Here is a 16915-nt window from a genome sequence, read left to right as displayed (position 1 = left end):
CACTTTTTCCAAAAGTTCTCATTAAACAAGAGAAAACTCTTGTGCAATTCAATTTTATCCTCCCTTCTGGAGTAATTTTCTCTATCCTCATATTATTTTACAGTTTAGTATATTTTAGATTCAACCCATCAGAGATTTGTGGTTAATTTTTCATACCTGAAGACATTCCACAGATTGAAGCACCCTATGCTGCCACTTGGACCAGGCCTTGCTTCTCCACCTGTTAATGTTTAAAAGAAAGATTATCATTTTAGGAAGAAGTTTGAGGTCCATCCCTGAACACAAAACATTTCTGTTCAAATAGAACATCATAACCCTTGTTTACCATTTCTTATAATTGTAAGTGGATATGAAGGAATGATTCTAGATACCATATATTAATCTCCTGTAAGATAAACAATAATAACAGTTTGATCAGCTACCATTCAGCTTTGGATATTCCATTTTCTTCATACATTCTAGAAGTGGAAGCAATTAAAAACCAGACACACCACCATCACTGCCTGTTGTCAACCCAGTAGGAGCAGCAAATGACATAACTCGGTACAACCTGTCTGATCTAATATAAAAGCCATAATGCTATTAATCAAATATGCTTTGTCAGGTCTGGCAAATTCACTAAGAAAAATAGACAGCCATTCAAAGTACTGCATGGGAAGTCTAGTGGTCAATGTTAAGCAGGATAATATCAATAATTTTGGATACATTGCCTTTTATAGGAAGGTATTTATTTGCCTTTCTTCAAGTGGAACTTGTGAACAGTTAGGAAACATTGTCAACATTCATTTGCAATCAACCAGGCCAGAATGTAAAAGGTGTTTGATTTGTTCCCTTGCTATGGTAAAAATTATGAGCAATTTTATTTTCAATGAATTCAGCTTCAGTGCTTTTTTTTTTTTGCTTTTTTTTTTTTTGCTGATCTGAAGAGAGGCCACCATTCTACAAAGCAATTTCACACAGGTAGAAAATAATCAAAAGAAGGAAATGCCTGTATACCTCAACATGTATGGAATGGATGGTCATTGGGCATCTGTCATCTCACTGATCTCCAGGGCTGACTCATTCCTTTTAATGTTTGTTTGGAGTTCAGATTCTTTCTTACTTTACTGAAATATGTAATATATCACATTCTTCAGACTTTTCTTATAGGTTGCATTATGGGCCTTGGAGATGGGCCTTCTCTCTGGCCACCCCTACCCTCAGGAACAGCATTCCTCATGATTTATATTGATATATTGACCATCAATTGTGTTGTAAATATTGTACCTTGATGAACGTATCTTTTCTTTTATGTATACTGAGAGCATATGCACCAAAGACAAATTCCTTGTGTGTCCAATCACACTTGGCCAATAAAATTCTATTCTATTCTATTCTATTCTATTCTATTCTATTCTATTCTATTCTATTCTATTCTATTCTATGATATCTACGTAACCATGTCCCTGCTGACTTTTAGGAAACCTCTGAAAATTTGGCTCTTTCATCAGATCCCAGAGCAGCATAATTTGGGATCTGGTTTCTGAGTCTGACTGATGCTTGTATTAGTATTTATGGTTTCCCTGATGTGAGTCATTAAAAGTTGCCATGATTAACCTCCTTTTGTTTTGGTTTTAAGAACATATTTATGCTGTCACAGAAATGGAGGTGGCTAATAAACCAATAAAATAAATACCGGTACAACATATGTGACATACTTTGCCAGGTCTCTAGTTTTTAATTTCAAGATGCATAGATACTCGAATACAAATGTCCTTCCATCATTATCAGTGATTGCATGACCTCTGTAGATGCCATACACTAAACAAACAAACAAACAAATAAATATCCTTCTGTATATTTTAACTGGAACACAGGATTTTCCATGAAGATTTTTCCTATAATGGACAAGAGATGATCTTTTCTGAGATTTACTCTCCCACGCTTCTGGCAAGCAAGATCAAGGTCTACAGATGGCAGTAGAGAACAGTAAGTTAAGAGACAGACAAGCAGAATTTAGAACTTTGAAGCATAGGATTAAAAAACATGGGTGTAAAAAAAATAGTAGTAAAGAACTGACTCTATATTCAGTGAAAACACTCATCTGCATTTAGAAGGAATCCAGTAATAGTAGAGAAAAGGGGAATCTTGAGAGCCGCTTTCAAAAGATCTTGCCAAAAACAACTTCCATGTTTTCCTGATAGATTTTGTCAGGACATGAATGGCTGGGTTATTGCTCCATCTTCTTTTAGTTCAATTCAGTTCTTTTCCAAGAGGTTCTGAATTCTCCCCTACCTCCAGTTCTAGACCAGGGATGAAAATAATTTAAGTCTGAACCCCAGCAGACTACCTGCAGTAGCCACCAATAAAGGTGGGCTGGAAGGACCCACTTCTCCTTAACTTTGAGCAAGATCTTTTAGGGACTTCCCCAAAAATATGATACCCTCAAAGGTTGAAGGTTTCATCTAGCATCTGCACTCTTTTTAAGTTTTGAAACACAGATACCTCTGCATAGTAACCTGCAGGCACGGCTAAGAGCTTCAGTCAGTTCGAGGTAGTATTAATTTGGTCTGGCCAATTGTTTAACAATTTGGGAGACTGCCAGTATGCTTTAGGAATCATTTGTAGAAGTTGTTTGGACCAAGCAGTAGTTTATAGATTTTTAATGGAAAATAATTTATTTTGGCTGTAACCTTATCCAGAATTGGTTTTTTTTGAGATTTGATTGTATTTATTAAACAGATTTATATGGCTGCCCAACTCACACACACTGACTGTGGTGGATGACTTAGAACATTAAAATCCACAACATAAAACCGCACTTCCCGTCTCTCCAGAGCAGCAGCAAATACTCCCAACTACAACTTACTTGTCCTATCTATATCAGCCTTCTCCCTAACTTTATGTCCTGCAGATATGCAGAATTATGACTCCCATCAAGACAGCTATGACTCCTAAGCAGCATTCAAGCAACACAACTGAAAGGCACAAGATTAGGAAAGAGTGGCCAACAGAAACACTTTTTTGAGATGAAACACAGTTTTTTTTTAAAGGCAAGCTGGAAAACTTATTTTCCCTGAGTTGTCCAAGTTTTGGTATTCTATAAAAGTGCATTTTTAGCCCATACTTGTTTCCTTTTAGAACAGGTTTTATCCATTTAGACAGTTTTGTTTTAATTTTTATTTTCATAGCATATTTTAGATGGGTTAGGTTTTGATAAGAAAGCAAAAGGTAAAGACCCTTCTCTATTTTTGAGAGGCATTTTAGCTTCTCTCATTTTTGCTTCAACATTTTTTCTGATAAAGTTTTGATTCCAGAATGTTAAAAGAATAAAACTGAAGTCTAGTAAAATCATTTAGATCTGATTCTAAGAAGAGGTCCTAAGAATTATATATTCTATTATTACTGCTTTAAAAATATGAAATTTGAATTCCAGTACAATATGTTTGCAAAATGTAACAATGTATTCAAAACAAAAAATTCAGTAAGTTAAAAGTGAAAATGCAAATACTTTGCTTCTAAAATAAATACATTTGTTATTGTTTGGCTACATAGTTTGCATTAGAAAGGATACTGTAACATCTTTACAACTTAGTGCTGAAAACTTGTGGTTTTCACTTATACATGCATTTATCTCCAAACTGAACACTGTCCTGAGTGAAAGCTATATACCTATAGAAAAATGTATGCTTACACTCTTCCTACAGATGGGACTGGTAAAAAAATTTTTTTTAAATTTAGATTGCAACAATCAAACCGAGGTTAAGTTAGTACATTACATGGAGCATTTCATTTCTTGAAATAAAACAAAACTAAAGCTGGCTTTAAAATATTACTATGTTATGTGCAGGAGCACACAAACTTGTTCCAAGGTAGGAATCACCTTCAAAACTTTAAGAGGCCAACTCAAAGTGCCAGATGCAAAAGCAATATCAACTCATCTTTGAGGCGATTCCAAAATTGTGTCCAGCTTACTTCAAAAAGGTTTACTTCTGAGTTCCCTGCATAACAGTTATAGCAACTCAATTCTAACTTCTCAAACTTTTCCATCCTCCTCCTTCAAATGACATAAATTACTTCTGAGTGAAATCTAATAAAAAACTTTTGATCCTTTTTTCTCACTTCATCCATCTTTCTGGCGGTCAACAGGAGTCCTTTTGCCTGTTTTCAATATTAATCCAAGTTTTATAGCACTACTTTTTTGAATCACATAAAAGGAAAGTATAATTCTTGTGCTGTATTTATGGCTTCAAGTTGACAAATCTTCTCAAGCTCAGACTGCCTCAACTAACCTGGCCTTCATTAAGAATTTTAGAAGTTCAAGTTTATATATCTAGAGGACAACCAGGTAAGGAATTGTTGCTCCAGAGTCCAGACCAAGTTCTCCTTTGCTTCTCACTATTTCAAAATCTTTTCTCCCACCTTTGGATTCCTATTATCATACTTTTTGTTAAGAAATGCTTTCAGGCCCCAAATTGTGCAAAACAGATACTGTTACATAATTACTTATATTGTAACAAACATTGCCAAATTATGTGAAATTTTACAGATCCATGAACAAAATAAAAAATTGTTTTAAATTTATTTTAAATATACCATATAGCTAACCCCAACACCAAAATCATTCAGGAGATCCTGGATCATATCTTCCAACTTATTTGCTGCCATGGAGTTGGGTGGAGTTAAAAGCAGAACTAATCCTTTCCGCACAAGAAAGGAATTTGCATGTTAAATGGTCTGATAATTTTACAAATAACCCTTCAAAAGACACAATTGTTATTTTGCCCTTTTTGCAAGGCAAATTCTCCCATTTAATTCTCACACTTCTTTTAAACAAACTGTCCTAGTGACATCAGGCAAACTTAAATTGGAATAAAGGTGTCCTGGGGTTTAGTGTATATTATCATCAGTTTGCTGCAAGGCAAACTTCTTTTGGAATATTTGTGACTTATATTTTTGGACAAAAGTATTACTATATTTTCTATTAGCTCTCAAACTTTGTAATAGAGCCATTACATTTTCATATAAATAAAAAGTTGAATATTATAATTATGAATTTTCTACGTTATATGTGTTTTCCTTCTTTTACATTATACAGAATGCATAGTCAAGGCCCATAAAAGGAATTGCATCTGATCTACAATAACTTAATATACTGTAGCCCAAAACACTATTTCAAAAGAAATACCCCAGAAAAGATACATCAGGACAAATAATATATGTGAACAGTTGCCCTAATATTGATATTCCTGATATTAGAAGTGCTGTGAAATGTAAAGAGTTACAGAAGTAAAGATGGATGACCATGTAAATTGTTTAAATAAATAAAAAATAAACATGCAAATATGAACACTCAAAAATGCGATCTTCTAGCTGCAATGTGGAATTAAAAATACTGGCCTACTCTGCAAGATTGTGAAAATTGCCAAGTCATCCTGTTTCAGAAGAGCGACATATAAAAATAGAAATATTGAAATCATCCTTGTATTAAATGGATCTACTGATGTAACTAATTAAGTACTATTAATACTAACCAGCAGTTTTAGAGAAGATGTATTTTCTACTAATCCTTGAAATGCTACCGTAGTAACCGGCCCCAAATGTTCTCCTTGTAAATTATGTGCTCGGTCATTGAACTACGCTTCCTTTTATTAACAGTAATCCCTTTCTCAGACAGCCATTACATTTAATCAACTTTTCCCAATATCGTAACTTTTTATTACCCCAAATCCATAAGGAAATAACCAAAACCTTGACCCCATTACGATAGGACAACATTGAAATGTAAAACAAATATTCCAACAGCTTTTAGAAAGTACATTTTTAATTCAAATCTCTTAATTTTTGTAACACAAAAATAGAAGTGGTGTATCTTAACAAATTGAGACTGACAAGACTGACACACAGCAACATTTTTTTTGGGGGGGGGAATGTCTATGACCCAATAATGTTTTAAGTCTATTATATTAAGTTCTCAGAACTTCAGTTTTTCTTCTGAAACTGAAGAACCATAACAACACATTTTCAACTTGCATGTAGCATGCTTTTAAGACAAACTGCTTCTTTTAAAAAAAACGTTGCAAACTAGGCAAATCATTTATGCAACAGCATCAAAATTTCAGATATTCCTAAACCCTGACAAAATAATGTCTACTCTAGGTAGTAACTCCCAGCCCTGGGACACACTGATGAGAGAGAGGAGGGGGGAATGTTAAACACTTTAGTCAATATCAGTCCCCTCCCCCTCCCCTAGGCTTGAGAAACTCCCTTTATCATTCAGAGAAACCATGGTCATTCCACAGGCAAGTGCCTTTTCGGGATATCTTTGCAGGGTATCAATTCCTACCTTCATAGCATCTAAAGAGAGAGGAGAAAGAAGTGCAGTGGGTAACAAAGAGCCAGCCTGCTGCATATACCTGCTGCAGGAAAAGCAGCATTTCCAACAGGAAGTGAACCTCTAGAGGTCAGGACAGCCATAGAGTGCAACTAAGAAGAGAGCTTGCTCGAGCTGTGAACTCAGGAAGGTTTTGCTGGAAGTGTGGAGCCCCCTAGCATTAGCAGCTGTTGCAGCTGCCCGTGTCTAGCGCCAGCCGGTCAGCCACCCAAACTGCAAGGGGAGGGTTGTTGCATGCTCATCCTCTCCAATGCAATTGGGTGTTCACCTGCCCTCTTTATTCAAGAACATTCCCAGCATGGCTAAAAATGAGTTTGATTATAGCTCCCAACTTAAAGGAGCTGTTCAAGGTAAGTGAAAATACAATACATGCCTGTTTTATGTTTTCTCACGCAAGGCAAAGTCAGGTGGAAATGTTGACTTGTTCAAATGGTTCAAGAATAGATTGAACCAAGTGATTCGGGTAAGGGTGTTAGGGAAAACTATGTATTTTGTAGGCAATAATAACAATATCAGTATCTTGGATCAATAGCATTTTTTTTACTAGTTTCTACTTTTGTTTCCTTAACGGCAGCTTGACAATCAGTAGTTGAGGTTTGTCAAGATATGAAGAAAAATGTCACATATTCAGCAGCTGATAAAAAGAAGACAGAGAAGTAATATGGGGGAAATTAAACCCACCACAGAATTCCTCAAGGACATGCATGATTCTGCTATTTACACTGTAATAAATGGAAGACACACACAAACACAAAATGAGATTCATGACAAATCCACACACACACACACACACGTTTGAAGCTGCTTTTCAAAGGGGCAAATATGACAACAAAATATTCAAGCAACATTAGATCACTAAAACAAAATCTAACAACAGCAGCTATATAATTTGGACCAATATCTTCTAAAACAGCTTTAATTCAGCTTTGTATAGAAATTGATTTTTTTAAAGCACCCCACTGAATTTATTTTTACGTGTAAAAAAATACAATTGTTTTACATTTGTATTCCTCCTGAAGGAGGAGGAAGATTACTTAAATCTTGGCACCTTCCAGAAGTTGGAAATTCAGTATTAGCCATATGTGATAATTATACCTAGGTTTTCTGTTCTATTTCAGCAATAACTTGTTTTCCTCAAACACTACCAGCAGTTTTGCTCATGAGAGGACTGCAATCAGGGATATGCAGTGATTTCTTGTAGCAGGGACACTGCTTTGATGTTGCTTTATCATTCTTTGTTCCATTTCCTCCAACTATGCTCATGGAAGCTCTAAGTATTAAACACAAAAATACTTCAGTCATATGAAACTGGTTTTTCCAGATAAAACCATTGGTTGATCTATATGTCTAGAGGTACCGATAGCTATGCTATCCATGGAATCAGGCACCATTATTTCTCAGCCATACCTGGAGAATCCAAGATTTAATCTGGGACATTCGTTTGTTTGTTTGATTTTTAACTTCCCTTTATTAGTTGGCAAGTAACTCAGAGTGGCAACATACCAAATACTTCTTCCTCTTATTTTTCCCCACAACAACCCTGTGAAGTGGATTGGACTGACTGTGAAAATGACTGGCATCCAGCAGGCATTTATGTCTAAGGCAAGAATTCACAGTCTCCTGGTTTCTAGACCAGTACCTTAACCACTACTCCAAACCAGCTCTTTACATGCAAAAGCACCTCTATAGCATAAGATCTGCATGGGCAAGAGTAGGAGCATATGAATATCTCAATGTAACACCCCCCCCGAAAAGAAATCACTGATTTCATAACAGTATAGAACAATATAGACCCTTGGGTCATATTACAAATCGGTTTAGAAATCCCCTCAATCAGAAACACCAAAGAACACAGGACAAAAAAAATACAGATTGAAAATTCCCTTGAAGTTGATCCAGTTTTTAAAACGTGGACATAAGATTTCAGCAGCATTTTCACTTATTCAATATTCTCAATCTTTTTGAAAAGAAAACATTCCACCCAAAAAAAAAAACCCTTCAAGAAAAGCATCCAAAAACCTTCAAGAAAACACATCCAATATGTGTCTTTCTCTGTCGCATATACATGCATACCCCATGGTCCCTAATTTTTGTCTAAGTCCGCTTGCCAACAACATCGTCAAAGTTACTATAATGGAGCTGCAATTGAAGCAATTCCAGATTATCAAGTTTATGAACAGTTCTATGATGTTGACACAGGTGATTTTTGTGGATGACCCCAAAGTTTTAAAAGAGCTAAAAGCAGAAGGGGGGAAAGAAAGAGAAAACAAGGCTTTGTTATATGGATCTGGGGGGTGGGGATGAACTCATTCTTGCTATAAAAACTCTTTCTCTCTTGAAACTGCCATTTGACTCATGGAATATCTGTGTATTCCCCCCATACAGGAAAAGATCGTGCCAGGAGGAGGAAAATCTCATCAGGGAAACATCCACAACTATCAAGAATGAATTGCTTTCCTTTAAAAAAACAAATCCAATTCTCTCTCTCCCTTCCTTCTCACACACGCTCCCCAAATCTGTTACTCATTGATCATACTTTTCCTTGATAACTAAAATTTCATGGGTTACCATAATTATTAAAAATGTAAAAGCCTCATTAATCTGAGAACATTATAAAAAAATCAAGAAACCCACATAAACTGATAGTTTATAAATTGATAGTTAAGGCAGGAATGCCAAATGCATTATGGTTAGTTGCGCAGCCAGCCAGCCAGATTATTATTATTATTGTTAGCAATGATGTGTGTAATGCAGCATATATTTCAGATCCCAGCAGACTAAAAGTCCCAGATCCCACATGAAATTCCTGCCACAGATCTCCTGTATCACATTCTGGCTGTTTAGAACGAATAGCCTACAACAATTACAGACTTTTGGGCATAACCACCACATTGCATACGGCATGTGCTTAGTATGCTCCCAAATCCAGCTCCTCTGCTAGACAGATCACGGAACCTGTAGCATATTCTGTGTTTGGATCACAATAATCACAATAAGCATGATTTTTCAACAAGCAGTTTCTAAATTCTGCTCGCAACCACTTGGTATTGGAAAATCATGTATTTGCCTATGCAAACTAGGCCTATGCAGATAACTCATTTGTGCCCTCTTAGGGATTACTAAACTATAACTACTGGTAGCAGCCTGGGTGACAGAACTGTCCAGCATAGGCAAAGTGGTACTTTGGAGAATTGATTGTATTCTCTGATGTTCTTTTAAATTATTAAATTAAATTCAACTGGTCCAAGATAAAAGGAATGTCTCCTTTAAACCAAGCTCAAATCCTGATGAACACAGTCTGCTGTATTATTGGCATAATATAGAAATAATAACAACAGAGTTGGAAGGGACCTTGGAGGCCTTCTAGTCCAACCCCCTGCCCAGGCAGGAAATCCTACACCATCTCAGATGGTTATCCAACATTTTCTTTAAAATTTCCAGTGTTGGAGCATTTACAACTTCTGAAGGCAAGTTGTTCCACTTATTAATTGTTCTGTCAGGAAATTTCTCCTTAGTTCTAAGTTGCTTCTTTCCTTGATTAGTTTCCACCTACTGCTTCTTGTTCTACCCTCTGGTGCTTTGGAGAACAGCCGGACTCCCTCTTCTTTGTGACAACCCCTGAGATATTGGAACACTGCTATCATGTCTCCCCTAGTCCTTCTTTTTATTAAACTAGACATACCGAGTTCCTGCAACCGTTCTTCATATGTTTTAGCCTCCAGTCCCCTAATCATCTTTGTTGCTCTTCTCTGCACTCTTTCTAGAGTCTCAGCATCTTTTTTACAAGAAAATGATTTCTTATTGTCTTCTTCTAGGATATTTTTAAATTTTCCAGTCTAGTCTACAGCCCTGGGATTTCCAAATGGTTCCTCATCCAAATAGTACTATCTGCCCAGATCATAGAGGCTGCCATTTGCTATGAATTAAAGAAATAAAAGTGTAACAATTAATTCAAAATATATTTGGGTGGGTCTCGGAATATAATCTATTCACATCTGCTGGGTGAATTTGGTAAATGACCACATGAAAGCCATGCAATTATGTTTTTATAGGTAAGTTTGGGAATTACCCGGATACACCTAAACATGTGATGTACAGAATTAAAACATGTTTTAAATAAAATCAAACACGCATTTGCTGGTGAAAATATTAACAGTGGTTTTGGGTAAACAAGAGCTAAAATAATTCTTTTCAAATATGAATAATACACTTAACTATGCTTTCATCTTTCTTCCCTCTCTCTTCTGCATTATGCTTATAAATTTAAAGGTGTGAATTACCTTCAGCCTACTAGCTGAAAAGTAGAATACAGATATAAAAATAAGAAAACTAGCAAAGGGCTTCAAAAACAATTACTTTAAGCCAGCAAAGGAGCGCACATTGATTGTATCCAAGCTTTTCTTTGGATAAGCTGTACTTACTGTCATATATTTTCAATGAAAGTGAAATGATGTATTTTTTAGAAATGGAAAACATCTCTAATCAATTAGTATAACATTATCAAACTGGGAAGTGTAATGACTATATTGCTAGTCAATTTTGAAATTAAAACTTGTAAATGTACAATTACATGTAAATGAGTACAGATCTTCAGGCACACTATAGTAATGTTTCCAATATCCTAATATTTCCCTTAAAGTCTCAGTTATTCCATCTTTAAAATATATAAATATGCCCCCAAATAACTATTGGGCTATGCTATAAAGTTTTTTAAATATGAAGTTTAAGATATGCTAATAAAATATCCTTGGTAGTTGAATAATTTAATCCTTGGCCTGTACTCCTATTCAGGCATTATGTAAATAAGCCCAAATGAAATAACTAGAACTAAATTCAAAGTAGAATGGTACAGAACACCTTCACTCTTACTCCCTTTTCACTATTAAAAAATTGTATCATATATCAATACAATATAAAAAAACATGATTGATATTATTTTAGCTTGGTTTTACTAAATAAACACAAATCAATACTGTTTTAATTTCAAGCAATTTTACATTTTTTTTGCAGACAATATACATACACCATACAATGAAGTTAAAAGATTTCTGAAATAAAAGCAGAAAACCAATACTATAACTTGTACAGTTATGAAAATACAGATAAATCTTCATGTACTGTAAAAATGCAATTACACAGTCTTTAAGGGTTTGGCATAACTTATTTTGCTTTCAGGCCATGGGGAGCAACTAAGAACTATTTTTTCTAAATGTAATTCTAGTAGTAAAACATTCTTCCCGACTGGCACCTTCCAGATACATTGTGACTGAAAATTAGTCAGTTATTAGATCCTAATAACTACAGTGCAAATAATATATCTGGGAAGCAAGAAACTATGGAAAATTGCATTACATTAGACTAGCAAAAAGAGTGGAACATTTTTTATAGTATTATGCTTTCATATTTTGTATTACTTTGATTTCATTCCTAATCTAGATTTGAAACAGTTGAAGTTGTTTTGAACATATGGCACACCAACTCTCTTGGCCAATCAAGTTGGTGCAAATAATCAATTCCAAATAATTTGCTAGAAAAAAGCCCTCTTGGCTATGCCATATTGTTGCAAATTATATGAACTCAATCTCTTAATAATTGATGCTTCTCAGTTTTGGCCAGGAACTACAATTAATTAGAAACCCTGATTTGATTCTTGATATTCAATAAAAGTTGTTTGCTTTTTCCAAAGGCAAGGTAGTATAAAAAATTAAATAAACTATAAAAAATGAAGCCTCATGTGAATTCAGAAGTTTGGAAAATTTAATTTCAGCATTACTGTGCAATGACTGACAAGCATAAAACTTACCAACACAATCATAATCATATTGAATATTCTTTTCTGAAAAATGTTTAGCATGCAACAGCTTTATGCAATTCTCATTAATTTCCCCAGAAACTCCTCTAAGATAAATAATTAATATGATGGTTTTATATCCAAGGAGCAAAAAAAAAAAAAAAAGCATTCAAAGCAAGCATGGAAAAGGTATTTCAAACTGAATCACTATCAATATCCAATTTAAGAAGTTGAAATTTGATTTATTAGCAAAGCTAAGGGTAGCAATGGAAAATTTAAATAACGTGATATTCTGTCTTTGGCAAAATAATAACAATAACAACAACAATCATCTGAATAACGAGGAAGGTAAGTTTTTACACTTCTGATCCACCAAATTTGCTACTCTTCTTTTTGCATACAGATTTCTTTCTCATCTTTTACTGGATTTTTCAGTCTTAATAATTTCAGAAAAATTATCATTTTTCAAAATTATAGTTCATGTACTTCAGAGACAAACTGAAAGTAAGAAGGGTTTCTTATGGCAGCCCCTGATCCTCACCTGGTCATCAGGTGTCTATTTTCACTGAGTATTGGTTTTGATTCTTTTAAAACTGATTTATATATTAAAATAATATCCATCTAATGAATTATATTTTTTGGCAATTAGTGGTCCTAACTATATCTTTCATGTCCAAAGAATATATTTAAACAAATAGCGTTACATGATTAAGCTTTGTACTCTGACTAGTTTGTCTTTTTCATGGCTAAAATTATGATTTGTCCAAACAAGCTCATGTAAATTGTTTTTACGTTGGCTTGCTTAATAAAAGCTGTTATCATTAAAATAATATCCACTTTATTAAACCAATGCCTCCATTCACCAATTATAATACTGAATATGTTGCTTAATAGTTACTTAACATTACGTTAGGTTTTTTTTCTTCATCCTAGAATTTTTTCTACAGCACTTTTTTAGTTTTGGAACAGTTGAATATCGATCCATTGGTCATGACAGGAATTGATGGGCCAGCTTATTGCCCAATTTATTGCCCAAGCCAGACATTATGCACTGAGAGAAAGGAACTTGCTCAAAATCATTCAGCTGGTTTTCATGCCTAAAGCAGGACTAAAACTCACAGCCTCCTGTCTATGGAGATTCTCAGTCATCCAGGTCATGGTGTCCCAAAGGTGCTTTTTCAAGAGGCAACAGGACTTTCTGTTTCTTCTTTGAAGACGTTTCGCTTCTCATCCAAGAGCTGAAGAAGCTTCTTGGATGAGAAGTGAAACCTCTTCAAAGAAAAAATAGAAAACCCAGTTGCCTCTTGAAAAAAGCACCTTTTGGGTCACAGTCTCCTGGTTTCTAGCTAGTGGCCTCACCACCAGAAAAATAGCCTCTCATATTTTTTAAAAAATGCTATAATAGATTTTCATTCATTTAGGGAAACTTTGATTCAAAACTTTCCAGAAATCACATTTCACTGATAGTTTGATGGGTAATGTCTATATTAGTATAATGGAATAGCAATTCTCAACAGTTTAAAGTTTTATTTTTCAATGAAAAATATTTCCTCATTTCTCTAGAAAAGCTACAGCACGGAATGAAATGTGTAGAATAAAACTTCATTTATAATAGAAAAATTAAACTATGAAATAAACAAATTGATTTGACACTAATGTCAAAAGTTTTAAGCATGTATCATTTTAATTTAGAATCACAATGGGACAATTACTGCTACTCACCCAGCTACTCAAATCTAAGTTTGACTGCATTACTCAGGGCTAAAATAAAATGTGTAGTAAGTATAAGAAATTGTATCTTTATTAGCTACTTCAATTAAAATGCAGTTACATTATTATCCTGACAATTAATCAAATGATATATATTTTTCCTTGACAAGAATAAACTATTATATGCATGTGGTAGCTGGTATCTAATAAATGTCTATTTATACAAATTCTGCATTAATTATAAGAGATGTCATCCAACATGTTAGTAACACAAAATATTGGCATAGATTTCAAGTTGCCTTTCCATTCATATAAAAGAGACAATTGTCTGTAATTCTTCATCTAATTGCAGAATGCTATTTGCAGCCTCTTCACATGAATCCCCCAATTCTCAGGAGTTAATTTTTAGGGAGAAAAACCAAAGCCCCTTTCCATGAACTTAAAATTGTTATATTTTTAGAAGATCCAAGCCAAAGCAAATGTTATTGATAAAAAATATCAGTTAAAACTTGTGCTAAAATTGTGAGCAGCTCACACACATAGCCAGAATCTTCATCTTCACCCCAAACACAAGCATATCAGCAGGCATACCTTCTACTTGATACAGCAAACTCCATCTCTTCCATGCTATGACATCACAAAACATAGGTGGGACTGCAGCAAAATTCTAGTGGAAAAGGCATGTAGTTTGACCAGCAGGAGAGAAAGTTTAAAATAGATTTTTCAATTACATACTAGTTCCCTTCTCTGTAACTGAAGTCCTTCATTTGCCAAGAGAATCAAAATGTCATTACCAATAGCAGGATTTTGATATTCATTGTACTTTTATCCATTTTTTTAAAGATAAGATTTGTGGTTTATTTTTTTTAACTAGGCACTGTAATTTGAGTACACTCATGATAAAACCTTTTTACAGTTTACTCTGCATATTGTTCTTAGACCTATTAAAAAATAATACAACAATGAAGTGCAAGTGCACATATATGTGACGATATTTCAAGAAGCTAATTTGAAAAGGAAATGATCAGACAGCTTAGACTACATGTCGGAAACATTACTCATTATTATATTCCAGTAATAAGAAATAGAGCCAACACCAAGGTTGCATGAAACTCCCATAGAAACACATCGCATTAATGTCAAGCTCACCAAGCTGAATCCACCTTTAGCTGAAAAAATACCCTGATGTTATCCAGTATTTGGCAAGTCACTATTCCAAACCGGTTTACTAGGCTGAATATCACAAAAGGCCTCTTTTGAAAGCTCCAGTCATGGGCCAAAAAGGAGAAATAATGAAAATCAATACAAGTCATCACTTTTACTCTTTTAAGAAATACTGTAATCTAGCAGTATCCTCCCAAGAGGAAGGTTGCAGAGATAGATACCCAAGACTTTTTGAATATGTCTTTTAACTGTTAACCTACCAATGCCTTTTGGCTCCACCATTATCAAGATGTTAACTTACAAGGATAAATCTGAATGCAAATAACCCTAACCCTAACCCCCGTTTTCTTGGTACCCAAGCACCTTTTTGCCCATATACATATCCTCTAATCCAGGGGTCTCCAACTTTGGCAACTTTAAGCCTGGCGGACTTCAACTTTGGAAGTTGAAGTCCGCCAGGCTTAAAGCTGCCAAGGTTGGAGACCCCTGCTCTAATCTGTCTCCCTTTTACCCACGCTCCTTTCCCCCCATGACCCAACTTTTCCACTCTCAGCCTTCTGTTACCTTTCAGCTGTTCCACTCTAAGGGCCTTCTCCCTGGGACAGGTGCATCCCGCCTTTCCAACATCTTCACGCCTTCTCCCAGCCTGCTAGATCTGCTGCCCCCGAAGGAAAAAAAAAAACTAGCCCATGAAACTCCTCTCTGGCTTTGCTCCAACGAAGCTTCCCCACCCCCAGTATCCCTGACCCCCCCTTTACTCTCTTCCCTGCCACCCAAGGGGGCAGAGCCCCCAAATGCATCAAGGCCACCTCCAAAATCCCCCACCGGCAGTGACCCTTCCCACAATTCTTCTCTCTCCAGCTTTGCAGGCTCTCATTGCCTGGGTCAACACTGCTGGACGACCCCCCCCCAACCCCCAGCTCCACCACACTCCCACCTCCACCACCCAAGTCTTAAGGCATCCTCTCCAGCCTCCTCCACCCCCCCACAGGGACCCTCCCCACATGTCTTAGCTCCACAACCGCCCTGGACTCCATTGGACCCTCCAGCTGAACCATCAACCAGGCTCCCCACCTCCCTCCCTGACCCCGCCTCCGGCCCCGCCCACTCACTCTGGCGCGCGGTCCTGGCCCCTCCTCCTTGGCCGCCGCCATTTTGGGGGGCCTCCGCCGCCAATGGGGAGGGGGAGGGGGAGGCTGTCCTCTTTCTCGCTCCCAGGCCGAGGGGAAACGGGCGTGGGTGCTGCTCCCACCTCAGAGGGCGCTCCGGGAAGGTCCCCAGGCGCCTTCGGGAGACGCGCGAGGCGGCGGGTGGGCTGGGGCACAGCGCCTCCCTCAGGAGCTCGAGGGGTCCAAGCCCTCCACGGGGGAAAAGGAAAAAAAAAAAAAGGAAAGAGAAGAGAAAAAGGAAAGCAACCGAGCCCAAACTGAGGCGACGGTCGGCTGGACCCTCCAGGCCGCGCGACCCTCTTAAAGCTGCAGAGACCTGCCCAAGCCGAGAGGGGCGGGGAGAAGGCTAGTGCGCAGGCGCCCGGCGCAGGCGCACGCCCCTCAGCTCATCGCCCTGCCCTTTTTTTCCCGGCTCCTCCTGGTCTCCTCCCTTTCGCGCCGGCGCAGTCGAGGCCCATCCTGTGGAGGTTGGAGCACGTTAGGACTGGTTTTAGAATGGCGCCCTCTTAAAGGGCCACGCACCCCTTTTCTGGAGGAAGAGCCCAGCCAAGAAAATGGGTCAGGAGGAAGAGTCATGAGCCAATAGGAAGCTAAAATTAAGAAGCTTAAAGGGGGAGTTAGAATAAGAGATGGATTTGGCTTTAGTAAGCCATTGGAAAGGGCAAGGCTACCCCGCCACTCTAGAGCAGGGGTCTCCAACCTTGGCAA

The 16915-nt window shown here is 36.9% G+C and overlaps 1 protein-coding gene across 4 annotated transcripts in view; it reads right to left on the bottom strand.

Moving 5' to 3' along the window:
* Positions 1 to 16556, bottom strand: part of ZMYM4 (zinc finger MYM-type containing 4) — a 52577-nt gene extending 36021 nt beyond the window's left edge. The window contains exons 1-3 of one of the 4 annotated variants that reach the window (XM_058195674.1): positions 16151 to 16266; positions 15603 to 15693; positions 157 to 220 (exon numbers count right to left, since the gene is read on the bottom strand). The gene's annotated coding sequence lies outside the window, so the exon portion shown is untranslated. Of the gene's footprint in view, positions 1 to 156; positions 221 to 7468; positions 7619 to 14465; positions 14485 to 15602; positions 15694 to 16150 lie in introns of those variants that run through there. The other 3 variants (XM_058195676.1, XM_058195673.1, XM_058195675.1) reach the window with 3 other exon arrangements.
* Between the last annotated feature and the right edge of the window lie 359 nt (positions 16557 to 16915).

The sequence above is a fragment of the Ahaetulla prasina genome, chromosome 10 (genome assembly GCF_028640845.1).
Source record: "Ahaetulla prasina isolate Xishuangbanna chromosome 10, ASM2864084v1, whole genome shotgun sequence".
NCBI classification, from domain to species: domain Eukaryota; kingdom Metazoa; phylum Chordata; class Lepidosauria; order Squamata; family Colubridae; genus Ahaetulla; species Ahaetulla prasina.
Note: the sequence above shows the minus strand (reverse complement) of the source record. Positions and strands in the feature narration are given on the sequence as shown.